Source organism: Chamaea fasciata, unplaced genomic scaffold (assembly GCF_029207755.1).
Source record: "Chamaea fasciata isolate MVZ Bird 193981 ecotype frontalis unplaced genomic scaffold, bChaFas1.0.hap1 SCAF_6, whole genome shotgun sequence".
Taxonomy (NCBI): domain Eukaryota; kingdom Metazoa; phylum Chordata; class Aves; order Passeriformes; family Sylviidae; genus Chamaea; species Chamaea fasciata.
The window spans coordinates 52,564,829-52,578,599 of NW_027094091.1; the positions used below are offsets into that span (position 1 = coordinate 52,564,829).

A 13,771-nucleotide genomic window follows, 5' to 3' on the forward strand; every position below is an offset into this window, starting at 1 on the left:
TGCAAACTGTAGCCCCTCTCACCCTGAAAAAAAAACCGAATAACAAACAGCAGAAAAATTACCCACCAAAAACTTCTTGGGTTAAAGCATGTGAGTCTCTGTTCAGTATTCCAGTTCAAACAAGGAAAAAAAGAACAATCTTGATCCTTCCATTCCTGGATTGTTGAAAATTTATCATTCATTACGAATCTCACTGCACTACTTTTCCAGTTAGGTAAAGACAAGAAGGATTTTTAAAATCACCTATTTTAACTGCTAATAACAAGCTGAATAAATTTTGCATCATGAACAATCATTTTTACTTCAAAATGGTGACACATCACAGTTGTTACCTCTATTAAACAGGTAGGATCGAAGTAAGGCAAACATAAATATTTTATGCAAATATCAACCAAAAGAAGCTGGTACCTTTTCATAATAAAGACTAATTTTGAACATTCAGAGAATCCAAAGCACTTTAATAAATGGCAAATAGGGAAACCAAGGCAGAGAAAGGAAAAATGGCCAAGGTGAGATCACACATGACTTCAGTGGAAGAATGAGGTCAGAAAACAGTTTTCTGACAATTAAATTTGAGAGCCTCACTGCTAAATCATGCTGATAGGAAAGAAAAAAAGAAAAAGGTGCAGGTACAGAAAGGTAAAACAAATTTCAGAACATTCCTTAAAACACCAAGTGACATTAGAATTACATATATAACGTCAGATAGCAATGAAGATAAAGCAAAAATACCAATGGTAATAAATCAATTCATCACTCCTTTCAGAGGTCTAAAAGATATTAAGCATTTTATTTTCAGCAAGTACCTAATCACCTAGACCTACTACTGTGGTTTTTTTCAAATGCTCTGAATTGGTTTGAGTGGTGAATGTGTAGAAAGTAAAATCTTCATGTACAGAATGCTTTAGCCACGGCATCTACAACCCAGGCATGAACTATTTATGTTTGGATAGAATAATTTAGACTTGTGTACCGTTTTAAGATGAAGAGAAATGCTCTTAACTTCAACTGCAGCATCCAATGAATATTAGAATCCCTCATTTTGATGCTTTATCTTTTTAAAATAATACTGGGCGTGTTTGTTTGGGGTTTTTTTCTTTGCCTGGTGATGTGTAAATGTTAGGTTTTTTAAGCATCACTTTTCAGTTACACTTTTTTTTTGTATAAATGTTCCCATTTCTCAGAAAAAAATCATCACGCCACCATCCCATACCTTCAGCAGCTGCCCGTAAGAGACAACATCACCAAGAAGCCACTGTGTGTGCTTCCACTGACACTCACAGCCCACAGACAGTGGGGAAAGCTGAGTGCCAGCTCATCTCACGCTTAGTTTTCCCTCTCACAACTACAAGTGGTGCATTTTGCTATATCCAGCCTGCTGCTGCAGGGGCAAGCTGCACTGAAAGGGAAGTCACTGGGTTCTTACATGCCTCCAACCATTTATGCTAACTCTAAAGATCAAGATGCTGCAGGACAAGCTGGTGCAGATGGAGCCCTCTGACCATGCCCACTGACCTGCACAGTGGCTCCATGATGACCAAATCCAATGCTACACAGAAAACTGAAGCCACTCCAGTTAGCACCTTGCTATTGGAGTGCCAGAAGTAGTGCAGAACTGCATTATTAGTGATTGCACCCTTCCTTCCTCCAACCTAGAAGAAAAATATTCATCTGGCCCCAGAAGATCTAGGAACAGTTGACTGAACAGCTGTCAAAAAAATAAAGAAATCAACATTTGGAGCTAATATACTATGTAAACATCATCTCACTCCTATACTCCAGGGGTTGCAGGATGCTAGATTAAGGAAAGAGCACAAAGACACTTCAGCAGAGTTTGGGGAATATATTTAAGGATGGGTGCTACTGAAAACATTATGATAAATTTGTCTAGATGAAATATTGATGAACAGATATTTATCTCTTGCCAGCCTTACATTAATAGCACTGAATTTTCCTAGCAAACATAAAACTACATCTTTCAGGCTTCCCTTTCAATAGCTTCAGGGTTTCAGCACTATGATGCATATGGTAACTCAACTACTTTTAATGACCCAATTGAGAACACAGTTAACAAAATTAGTATTTTCACTTCCATTTATTCAAAAAAAACAAGTCCATCAACTTACTGCATTATGTGGAAGTTTGAGATTGATTACTCACGATTTAAAACATTTATGAAGACTGGCAAGAATCTATACCCCAGGCACAAGCCTGAGCATGCCCACACTCCTGCTATGGCTTGAACTCCAGCTATTTCCACCTCATTTAACCTTTACACTGATTTCCACTTACCCCTGTGAATCCCCAAGCCAGAATCTTGACTTCTCTGACCCCACACTGAAAAACCCATTGGATCAACAGAGTGTCAGGTTAACTTTTAGTTCAATCCTTTACACCAGTTCAATATTACCCCTCCAGAGCATAAGAAGTTGAAGTTTGGGCTCCATAGTCTTGTTCTTAATCTCTGTCCAGTCCAATGCAAGCAGCAGCAACTGCACCACAGGTTACTGTCATGGCGAGCTCTCCAAGACAAGGGACCACCCAAACACCTGAAAATCACTGTCCACTATGGGGAAAAAGGAAAAAGCCCCTAGGCCCTCTGCTTTCATGGAGACCTTAAGTGCCACACCAGTCAGCAGCAACAGTATTGCTGAGCCTCCTGCTACTCCTTTCTTAAAAGCACTGGCTGGTCTCACATCCCTAGGAGCCTGGGCAGGACCTCAAGCAGTGGCACCAAAACCCAGTAGGGAAGTGAATGCCATCCTGGATTGGCTCTCCAGGTTGTCTGTGGAGAGCTAGCACAAATTCAGTGGCAAACTGTCAATAACAGGTTTGGCTGGAGTGAATAACATCTTCAGGGAGGTCAGTCTTCCCGATAATCACCTACTGTTCCCAATTTCATGACACTGTTCTTTAAATGGCCAGACCCGGCTTTGAACAGCTCTCAAACTGAGGCAGCCAGTAGAAAACTGATAATTTTTTGAAGTGAAGATGTAAATTCATGAGATGAGTGAGCAGCTCAGCATGACTGAAAGGGACAGCAGGAAGTCAGATATCCACTCTGCGATGGAACTGAATCCCAGGGTGATCCTTCCCAGGTAACCTCAGATCTGTACCATTGAAGGCTGCTTTTGCTAATAAATATTTTTTGCTTCCCAGGTTCCTACTCATAAAGAATTATTGACATTCTCCTCTCTTCCGCTTAGCCTTAACTCTCTCAGTTTCACTATTGTTTATATGCAACACTAAAGCAGCAAAAGAACTGATACACAAACAGTTTCAGCTGAAACTCTAAGCTTAGAGATCCATGTCAGTCTCTAGTATGGTTTTCTTTAAGCTATTCAGACTCCAGCAATTTCTCTGAACAAGAGATGGTTTCTTGTCTTTAGCTCATCTCCTTCTAGTTCCTTTGGACTTTCACAAGTTATTAATTTCCAGTCTTGAAATGCAGCCCAAAAACAAAGCAGCAATCTCAGGAAACTTTAACCAGCACTCAGCTGACAGAAAGGATTATTTTGGGTGTCTTGGAGCTATGTTTCTGATCCACTTGGGCATATATACATATATACAAAATGTAGCACTCTCTCCCTGCACATAACTGGTGTTGCCACGGTAAGCACTCGGCTTTCTTAAGGCATGGAAAAAAGATTAAATGTTTAAATGTGACATTTAAGTAATTATGAGAGCCTAAGTGAATACCTAAATGAAGACACACGTGGAGACTCAAATTGCCTTAGCAGTGATTACTTCCAGCTCTTGCAAGTGCCTGGCAAACATTTTTATATAAATTACCATTGGATCACAATTTCCACAATTTGTGGACAGCTCTTGAAATTCAATAGCGACATTATTTTAAGAACAACACCACATAAATGATGCAGTTTAAGGTTTAAAAACAATTGTGAAACAGGGACCTCGTGAATAACTGTAATCTATCTAAACTGAATCCCAGTAAAGGGAAAGTTGTTCTATTTATATTACAGAATGTTTTGATTTTGAAGACTTTTGTCCAAAAAGTCTTTAAACAGACAAAAGCAGACAAATTTCAGAGTAACAATTGTCAGAACTTAAAGATCAGATTTGTACCTGTGAATAAGATCTGTCTCTTTTAAAGCTAAAACTCTGAGGAAATTACACACGTAATGTGAGGTAGGCAAACGTACAGAAAACTGCCAAAATTTCAGTGACACAACAGTGTCACAACATGTGAATATGAATTAAACTGCTTTTCTGTAGGCTTGGAGAATTAAAAGGAAGAGCAAAGAGCTTGATTTCAGAACTTAAAAGAAGGGAAGCAACAGTCTGTGGAAGGTTAAATAGATGCAACTAGAAATGAAAACTTGCATAAAGAGGATTGGGTTTAAGTTTTCTGAAGGAAATGAAAACATTTGATTAAAACACTTGAGAGGATCTTGTCTTTCTACTTTGATCCTAATAATGCTTGGTTGTTGAATACAGAATGTGTGTCTTTTTCAGGCCAAAACCCCCCAAGCATTAAATCTTTTTCTTTTTTTTTTTTTTTTTAAATAAGGTGCATTAAAACGTGTAGTTGTGTCTCAACAGTCACAGATGGATCAAGCACTACTAAGAAATCAAACCTCCAAATACCAGGTAAGCCTCAGGAAGTAAAAGAGCTTCTCTTGTTCTCCACTCAATTTTTTTTTTCTGCCCAATCTGTTTGACATGTAATGAATCCCCCTCCAATGGAAGCATGTCAGAAGCTTTCCCTGGAGACTTTTTTTGAGCAGTTAATAAACAAACCAAAAGCATATGCATGTAAAGAGTTACAACATTCATGAAAAAACCCCACAGAATTATTCCTTAAAATGGATGTCCATTTTTGACTCAGAAGAATAAGACACACTGTAACCTGAAAAAAAAAGATAATAAAGTTGGTAATTTTTCAAGTACTACCAAGTGTAATTACAAGCCCAAAAGGTGAAATTCATGGACTGACTGATGAACAGAGAAATGGTTTAAGGAGAAACGATAGGATAGCCTGAAATGAAATGACTGGATAGTCTAACTAAAGCTGATTTGAATGACCTCTGAATTGGGCTTACTGAGGTTATTTCAGAAAAAAATTATAAATTGAACTTTTCATCAGTCTGTACTGCAGCTTTCCATATATTGAATACAGACAATTTATCCACTACCACACGCCTGAGGTAAAAAATAGGCTACATCTCTGACCTGCATTACATCTCACATTATGAAGCCCAGTGTTAAACTGGCAGCAACGTCAAGACCTGCTCTAAGATCCTCCATTTATTTAAATTAGAAACTCACACTAGTAGTGTAGAAAATACAATGACCAAAAGAATAAAATGTCTCAGATCAAATGTATTTAAAGTCTTTACCAATCATTTCAGGTTTATGTATTTATACTATAGCTGGCATATCCAATAACCAAAACAACAAATATTTCTCTAAGCAGTATATAATCACCAATTACTGTTAATAGCTATGATTTTATGAGATGGTTGAAGTGTATTTTTTACCTACTGATAGGAAATGTTTATAAAAAATATTTTTTGACTCATGGTAGGGAACAAAAAAAAATTAAAATTCTTTGAAAGCAGTGAATGGATTTAAATACAAGATAATGATTGGGTTTCAGCTATGGGCTTTACTTTATTTTAGAAAGAGGTAGTTTGTAAAAGACCAGCTGCAAAAGTAAGATCTGCTAGCTTTTATTTTTAGCATATCATAGTTGCAAATTAATACTCTGCTTTAACTACCATGTTGTACAAATTATCCATTTCATCACAATGTGTATATGTACTTTTTAATCTGCCTCTGGAAACAGAATCAAAAATTAAGGCCTCTGAGAAATTTTCTTTTCCTTCAGGACTTTAGATTGTCCAGATCTCAAAATCTTGTATTTTAGAATGGACAAAAAAGTGTACATATAAAAAAATTTTTAAGGTATTTATTATTACTAAGATATTTATTATCACAAGAAATTTGTTATATTGCATACTGACCCATGCATTTTTAGCATGCTGTGATCAAGTTTATTACTACCTAAGGGAAGTTTAGCTTTCCAAGGATAAGATTCATCAATCTAGTAAAAGGATAAAAGTTCAAAATTTACCCCCTTTTTTAGTATAGGTATATTCAATTAAATCTATAGCAATTGTTAAATAAAATGCCATTAATTTAATTCAACAAAAGCTGATCTAGATATAAAATAAGGTGGGAAATGTTTATGTAATTTTTCTCTGTTCACAGAGCGCTAAATTGAGTAATTAGAAAAAAACTGTTTGCAAATGTAAATACAATGAAGCAGCCGTTAATTAGCACATGCAAATTTAAGTTCAGAAAATTGCTTATTATCTACAATGTTTAAAATGTTAAGTTCTATTTATACAAATTTAGAGATTATATTCTGTCTAATTAGGTGTAAATTTTAAGGATATGCATTAATCATAATTTGTCCTTGCAAATAGGATTAAGTAGTGTTTGCAATAAGCATATGCAAGTGAAGATTAACCATGAATCACACTTGCTCAAGCAACAGACTAAATGAAGTCAGCATCACTTTTTTTAAATAACGTATTTTTAAACAAGGAGAACTACATACTTCAGTTTCATTTCATAAGCCTTCATAGTAAAAACTTTCAAAAGGCATGTGATCATGCCTACACAAAAGGCACCGCAATGCACATGGCTTATGGTGGACCAGAATTCCCTGGTGGAGTGCTCCCACTTTGCACAGACCAGGATACCAGGGTTCAGTGTGACAGCTGAGAAAAGGTGACAGAATATTCACTTCTCTTGGCCTCAGAAGTGACAGAGAGCTGAATACCCACACTGTGTCCCTCCACGTAAGGCACGGTTTCATCACAAAATGAAGTCTGACCAGAACCGTCAATAAGGTACAAAAGCCACACAAAGCCAGAGCAAGGCATAAACTTTAAATAATTTTTGAATTCAGAGAGCTAAACAAAGGAAGCAGCAAGCAATTTCTGTTCCATTTCTTACAATCTGCAAATAGCTTTTACTTCCATCTTTGCATATGCATTCCCAGGAACTGTACCAAAAAAAAAAAAAATCATACTATTCTATTTATGTTCACACAAATAAATGAACAGCATATTCCATTTTAGATCCCATTATGAGGGAAAAAAAAAAAAAGAAAAAAGGATGGTTCCCATCTCTGACACCTTTCACAGCAGTTTTTTAAAGGCAAAGAAGATTTTTATTCTAGCAATGGTGAACCCTCTTTCAGGCAAATACAGTGAAAAGTCTCTGTTTCTAGGACATGACAGTTTCATGCGTTCATACAAGTGACACAGCAATTAATACTCATCAGTACAAGACAAAGATTTCAGCACCTTTCATGTACAAAAGGTTCACACTGGAAAACATCCATTGTGCTAACTGAAAATTCAGTGATGCACAAAAGGAGTTGTAGTAATGGAAAAAAGCTCTACTAAGGGGGGGAAAAAAAAAAGGCAACACCAAATCCCATCCTCTAGACTTACAAATAACTATTATTTCCTCTACAAACCTACGAGCTCCTCAAACTTTTCTAAAAAGTTGTCTCTGGGTCACTTACATTACAAAAGTATTTAAAATTTCAACAGCTATCTTGATACAAATACACAATCAACATTAAGGTTTTTGGAAATTGTCAACTAGAGCTGGTACTTAAAAGCAGTTATATATTTGGGCTGATGTATAACAAAATTCAGTATATAAGGGCATGTCCTTATAAGTTCCAGGTAAGGATCTGGGTACTGATCTGACCTAGTTCATAAACAAAGATACTGTTCAAGGTGGAAGTTGATTTTTTGCTAAAAGAAGGCCCTGGACCTTAAATATAATTTGGACTACCTTAAAGTCTAGTGGTGTATCACACTACTAAAACCAATTGTTCTTCTGAAACAAGAAAACTACAGTAAGATGTTGAGCTATCAAAGTTAATATTTATTGCAGCAAGCAACTTTACCCTCCTTAAAATATGTTATTAAGAGACCCAAGAAAAAAGCCCTTTGGATATCTTACTTTATATAAGCCTTAGAGATCCTTTGACACTTTATGCTGTGATTTGGATTTTATTTCCGTTTAGACCTAGAAATGAAATTGTACTCCTTCTGTAGGTAGTATAATCATGCACAAGCATAAATTGGTTTGCCAACTTTGCCTAACCTCAGGCCTCATAAATAATTTAGACAACAGAAACAAAAGTTTTCAAGCACGGCTATTCAACAACCTGTAAAAGCCAGAGCTGCTACTGGCCAATTCCTACCTTGGTAAATTGAAATTAAGAGTGTGTCAACACCAGCACACTGCTTCTTATAACCATAGGTCATCTGATCAACTACTTTGGAAAGGTTGCATTGAATACAAAGCAATTCCAAAGAGGAGGTAGCTTTTTGCTATTGTGGTATGTCTAGTGCCTGTGCCACTTTTTACATGGAAAAACAGCAATTATCTAATTGGTGATTAAATAAAGGAAGCTAGATTCTGGCTCCCTTCCAATCTGGGAAACAGTTTGACTCTAAGGATGAGAATCTAAACTGTCCTGTGGAACAAACATTCTCTCTCCCAAAACTTGTCCTATCCCTCCCCACAGAGCTCAGCAACATAATTTTGAAGGAACATCTTAAAAGAAGTCCTACATGTGGGTTTTCTTGGTTATTTTAATTCTGACTGAAGTTAAGCAAAATAACAGAAACTAGTAGGCAAGGAAGTGGTATAAGCTCTTGCACTTCCAAGGGATGCTGCAATTCTATGACAGCTCTGCAGATATCAAAACCAGGCCTAACTGGCAGAGCTTTTTACCCATGGTGCCAGGACCAAAGCAACATTGATTTAGACACAGAAACACCTGTAGTAAAGATTATGATTAAAGTGCAGAGTCCATCATGTAGGTCCTCCAATTGTCAGCTACAACTGGAACTTGCCACTGATGTTGACTCTGTAGTCAGACACTGGCTTCTAAAGACAAAGCAGGTGAAAATGATGGCAAACCATAGGAGAAAGTGTCAGAACATTTAAATATCCTCATTATTATTTCTGGAGTGCTTGTGCCCCAGTCAAAGCTTACTTGCCTCAGTAATACTGATGTGCTAATTCAATATGCATTTAGGAAGTCCACACCAGATGCAATAACTCAACACTAACCAAGAGCTTGGAGAATTTCAGGAAAAAGAAAATATATACATATATATATATATATGTGAGGGTTTTGTGACAACCTTTGATGTAACTTATTTTCTTAACATAAGCAAACAACTTATTTTGCAATAACTGATAGAGATGCTGAGTAAGGCAAAAAAGTCTTTGTAAAAACTATGCAGTAACTTTTTCCAATTGGAAATTTTATTCTACAGTCAAAACTTTTCCCTCTTGGCTTCACTGGTATCTCCATACAAGCTTGCACTTCAAGAGTTTAAGTTACGGGTTCTGTACTATCAATGTGACTCCAAAGAAAATAAAAAAGACATATTTCAAGGAAAGACGCCGAGCAAGAATGAGAACTGCAGATGGGGAAGATGAATGTTCACAAATGAGCACAGGAGAAGAATGGAAACCAAAGTGCTGACAAAGAAAAAGTCTCAAAGAAGCCTGGGAGGAAAAGGGGAAGGGGAAGGAAGAAAAAATATTTAAAAAATGGAACACTCCATGAAATATATCATAGAATTTTCATCCCTGATTCCCTCCCCAACGCCTCCCACACTGGCACATTCCAAAAGAAAATAGTCTTCTGTAGGCAGCAGACCTTTTTCAGAAATAAAGCACTAGTTAACCTCTGAGAACTGACCTAGACTTCAGTCTTGGGAGAGGTGTAAGATGGAAAAAATGTCACGTGCTGTGGGAGGTTTCCCTGCTATTTATTTGAAATATCAACATCAGCTCTTACGCACACATACACACACACAGAGTGGAACAAATTTATGCAGGTAAGGGTTAAAGAATAAATTTCACATTACTGTTGGAGTTATATTTAATGAGTTTTTGCAAAAAGAAAAAAAAAAGCTGACTATGTGCAAAAGAAACTCCAAATAACTAAGAAAATGTGCAGAAGAGATTTTGAAAGACTCACCCTAAAGCCTCAGGTAGTTCAATACAATGTTCTGGCATCCCAAATTGAACAAGGAAGTTGATTTGGGCTGCTCACGTTTCCTTCTTTTTCACTGAAAACAGAGCTTGCTCTGGCTACAGGTATTGAGCTCTACACTGTAAATATTTCTGTAGTTTTCTCAGTCTGATGGCTAAGAAAGTCTGAAGCAGCGGCAGGCTTCCCCTGGGCAAGAATGACCTAGACAACAGGAGAGTTCTATAAACCTGGCCTTCAAAAGGGCTCCTGTTAAAAGGAGGTGAAATCCTGCCATGCAAAATCTTGAGTGGTTATGATTTGCCAGGTGCATTTAATGAGATTTTTATTTGGTCTTACAATAATCTGCTCAAATTAATACAAGAACAAGATGAATATTTTTATGAACACATGGCCCCAAGTCTTTGAGCGTGGTTTTTTATGGTTATGGAGAAATAATGGTACTAATCACAAAATAATTAATTTTATAAAAAGTAAAGGAGCATTTTATATACACTATTTACAACCCAGGGGTAAGGGGAACAACAGCTGGAACAGTGCAGGATAGAAACATAGAAGAAATTAGTGTCTTCGAAAGGAAAGCTGCCCAATGTTGTAAAGATATTAAATTTGCCTATCTTTATTATAACATTAAGTAACTCATCCAGACTTTCAAAGAACTTCAACAATTGAAGCAATCTTGTTGTTGTGCAACAAGAACTGTGAGATCTCTTCTGAAGTCCAGGTCAGCTAAAAATGGTTGCTCTCTATGCAATCCGAACTAACAGCACACAGTACAACTTCCCTGATATTCCTTTCAGAGGATGTCACGAATAGTTCAAGAAAACCAAATGGTGGATAAACAAGTTTTACAGGAATTTCTTTTCTGGTACAAGATAGAATAAACCAATATAATTTCTAGACACTTAAAAAGATAAATGAAATTACCTTAACCTCCAAAGAATTGAAAATGGCATTATTTTCTTTTCATAGATTTTGAACATAGCAACTAGCATTAAGAACTACAGAAAAGGTATCACTTCCTAGCCCCCGAGAATTATTCCGTATGGATAATTTTGCCTGAAAAGTATTTTTCTCTTTTCCCTTCTTCCTAAAAGTAAGAAAAAGACTGAGGCAAAACTGAATTTACAAGAAAAAGTGTGACTTTCCGGTTTTTAGTATTGTTGAAGTTTTAGAAGCATGTTTTATGGGTGATAAAAATCATGTTTTATAGAAAAGAAAGGAGAGGATGAGCCAAATGGGACTGTAATATGGAGAGAGAATAAAAACAATACAGCTAGATAAAAGGAAATGAGCAAAGGAGCAACAGCAGGGGAAAATAATGAGCCAGAACAAAAGCCCCACCACTAACAGAGTTTGCAAATACTTCCAACAGCAAGAGAAATTTGCAGACATGGAAATAAGAGAAAGGAAAACAGAAAAACCTGGTGATTAGGAATGGAATCAACCAGCTAATTTCTTCCCTTCCTCCTAAAGTGATGTAATGCCCAGCTTCTGCAGTGAAAAAAGGGATCTCGGCCTGGAGCACCAATGGAAGTCAATGGATGTACGCACAGCAGTCATCACCAACACCACCAGTCTCAGTGGATCCAGGTATTCTGGAACAGAAGTTATGCAGTTCCACTTGTTCCTGAATTTGTTATGGACCTAAACTCACACCTCTACTCAGCCACTTTTATGATACTCATCTCTCACATGTTAGCAGATCTGTAACTCTATGCAAGCACTTTCCTAACATACAAAGCAAATTTAAGATTATTAATGTCCATCCCATTCAGGTGAGCTGTGGGGTTACGTTTTGCTTTTGCTTGCTTCTCCATGAGTTTATGTGGCAAAGTGTTGGCAGTGGGAGGGCTGCAGGATGGCCTCTGTGGGAAAAGACCAGACAAAAATTGTTGCCAGGCAGATCTACAATGAACGGAAACACAGGGCACAGTGAGCATCACTAAAAATCTCTGAAAACATATTGGAGAGCAAGAAAAAACACCAGGATGCAGAGAAGTGAAGGAAAAAATGGTGAGGAAAAAGCAGTGTTAACCTCCAAATCAGTGAAGAAGCACGAGAAGGTGTTTCAGGGACAGAAGAAGACCTTCACAACTGTGGCCTCTGGAGAGAACTGGACTGGAGCAGCTGGATATGTCCTAAAGGAACTGCAGCCCATGGAGAGCTCACACTGGAGCATCTCCTGAAGCACAGTAAGACACTCTGTCCCAGATTCCAATTAAATCCAGGAAAGCACAAATGACACAACCTCTTAGCCCTGCCTTGAGTTCACTGAAAGGTTCTCATCAGTTCCAGAGTCCCGTAAGCAACATTACCTATGGCTTCAGCTCATTCTATATTAAGATTAGCAATTCAGCAAACTTCTGACACAGAAAAAAATGGGCTCACTTCTGTCAAGGTATCAGAAGGATTAAAAATTCCTGGATTTATTTCACTATACATATGTGTGTGTGTGTGTATGTATAATATATATATATACGAACCAGTGACAAGAGACAGTTCCACAAGCCTTCAAAGAAACTTGTGGTGGTGGTAATATGAGCAGATGCATGAAAATGTCTGAGAAGCCAGCTGTTCATCATTAGTCTCACAATTTTTCTTCATTTTCAATTACTGAAGTGTTTTTCAGGTTATATGGATGCTTGCAAAATGTACAGGATCTCAAAAGCTGACTTCATTGAAACCTGACAGAACCACTGAATTGGTCCATTTGCAAATTTTACCTCTAACCACTGAAACTTTCCTTTTATCATGTTGTCTTTGTTGCTGTAATATCTGGAATTTGGCAATTTCTTATGGGTTCTCTTGGCAAAATTTATTCATAACACAACAGGACTCCCGTAGTAGATTTGTCTGTGCATTAATTTTTTCTCCTGAGTCATATCACAGACTGGAAAATGAAATAGACATACACACATACACAAAGTTATATTCACACAGACGCTTTTTAATACTTGCACATTGGGAAGCTCATGTTTTTGATGTGTGCACTTAAAATTGTTTTATACATTTGAGATATGAAAATCCTACTGACTCCATCACCTGTTTCATGGAGTTGTGCTTTCCCCATTCTTTGCCTAAAATGTAATACGTTAGTGCCGGTTTTGGCATTTCTCTCCAAATATTCCAGAGTATGCATGCACCATTACACAATATAGATCAAACCCCTCTATTTTAGTAGCAAATACAAAGATATCACTTAATTTCATCATTAAACTTATCATTAACAGCACCACCAAGCTTGTCCTTGGTATTTTTAGATGAATTAAATTCTCCCTAAAAGTAATGAAGCTGGTACTGAATATAAAGTTGTAATATGGTATCTAATTAGTGCACTTTCAACTCCAGCATGATTTAATAGGCGCACACACAAAAATAAATCTTTGCAAGTTTTTTTTTGTTTGCTTGTTTTTGTTTTAGTTTTTTTTTTGTAATGCATTTTCTAGCAACTAAACAGAACTTTTTTCCTTTTATTGCTTGTATCCAGTAGATTCTGCTATCAATTTAATGCCTTTTTGTACAATACAAAAGAAACATATTAATGCTTCCCAAATCTCATTTATAATCCTTTCCCTTCATGCTCCTTCTTGCTGTTTCATCATTAATGTTAATATACTGTTGACTCTTATGAAGTAGAAGCTTCCATTACTAAAAAGGAATAAATGAATACTAAGAGAGCATTGTTTTGAAATGAAGGCC

The 13,771-nt window shown here is 36.8% G+C and overlaps 1 protein-coding gene across 6 annotated transcripts in view; it reads right to left on the reverse strand.

Moving 5' to 3' along the window:
- CCSER1 (coiled-coil serine rich protein 1) overlaps positions 1-13,771 on the reverse strand; it is a 628,091-nt gene that overhangs the window by 203,356 nt on the left and 410,964 nt on the right. The gene's annotated exons all lie outside the window — the stretch shown is intronic.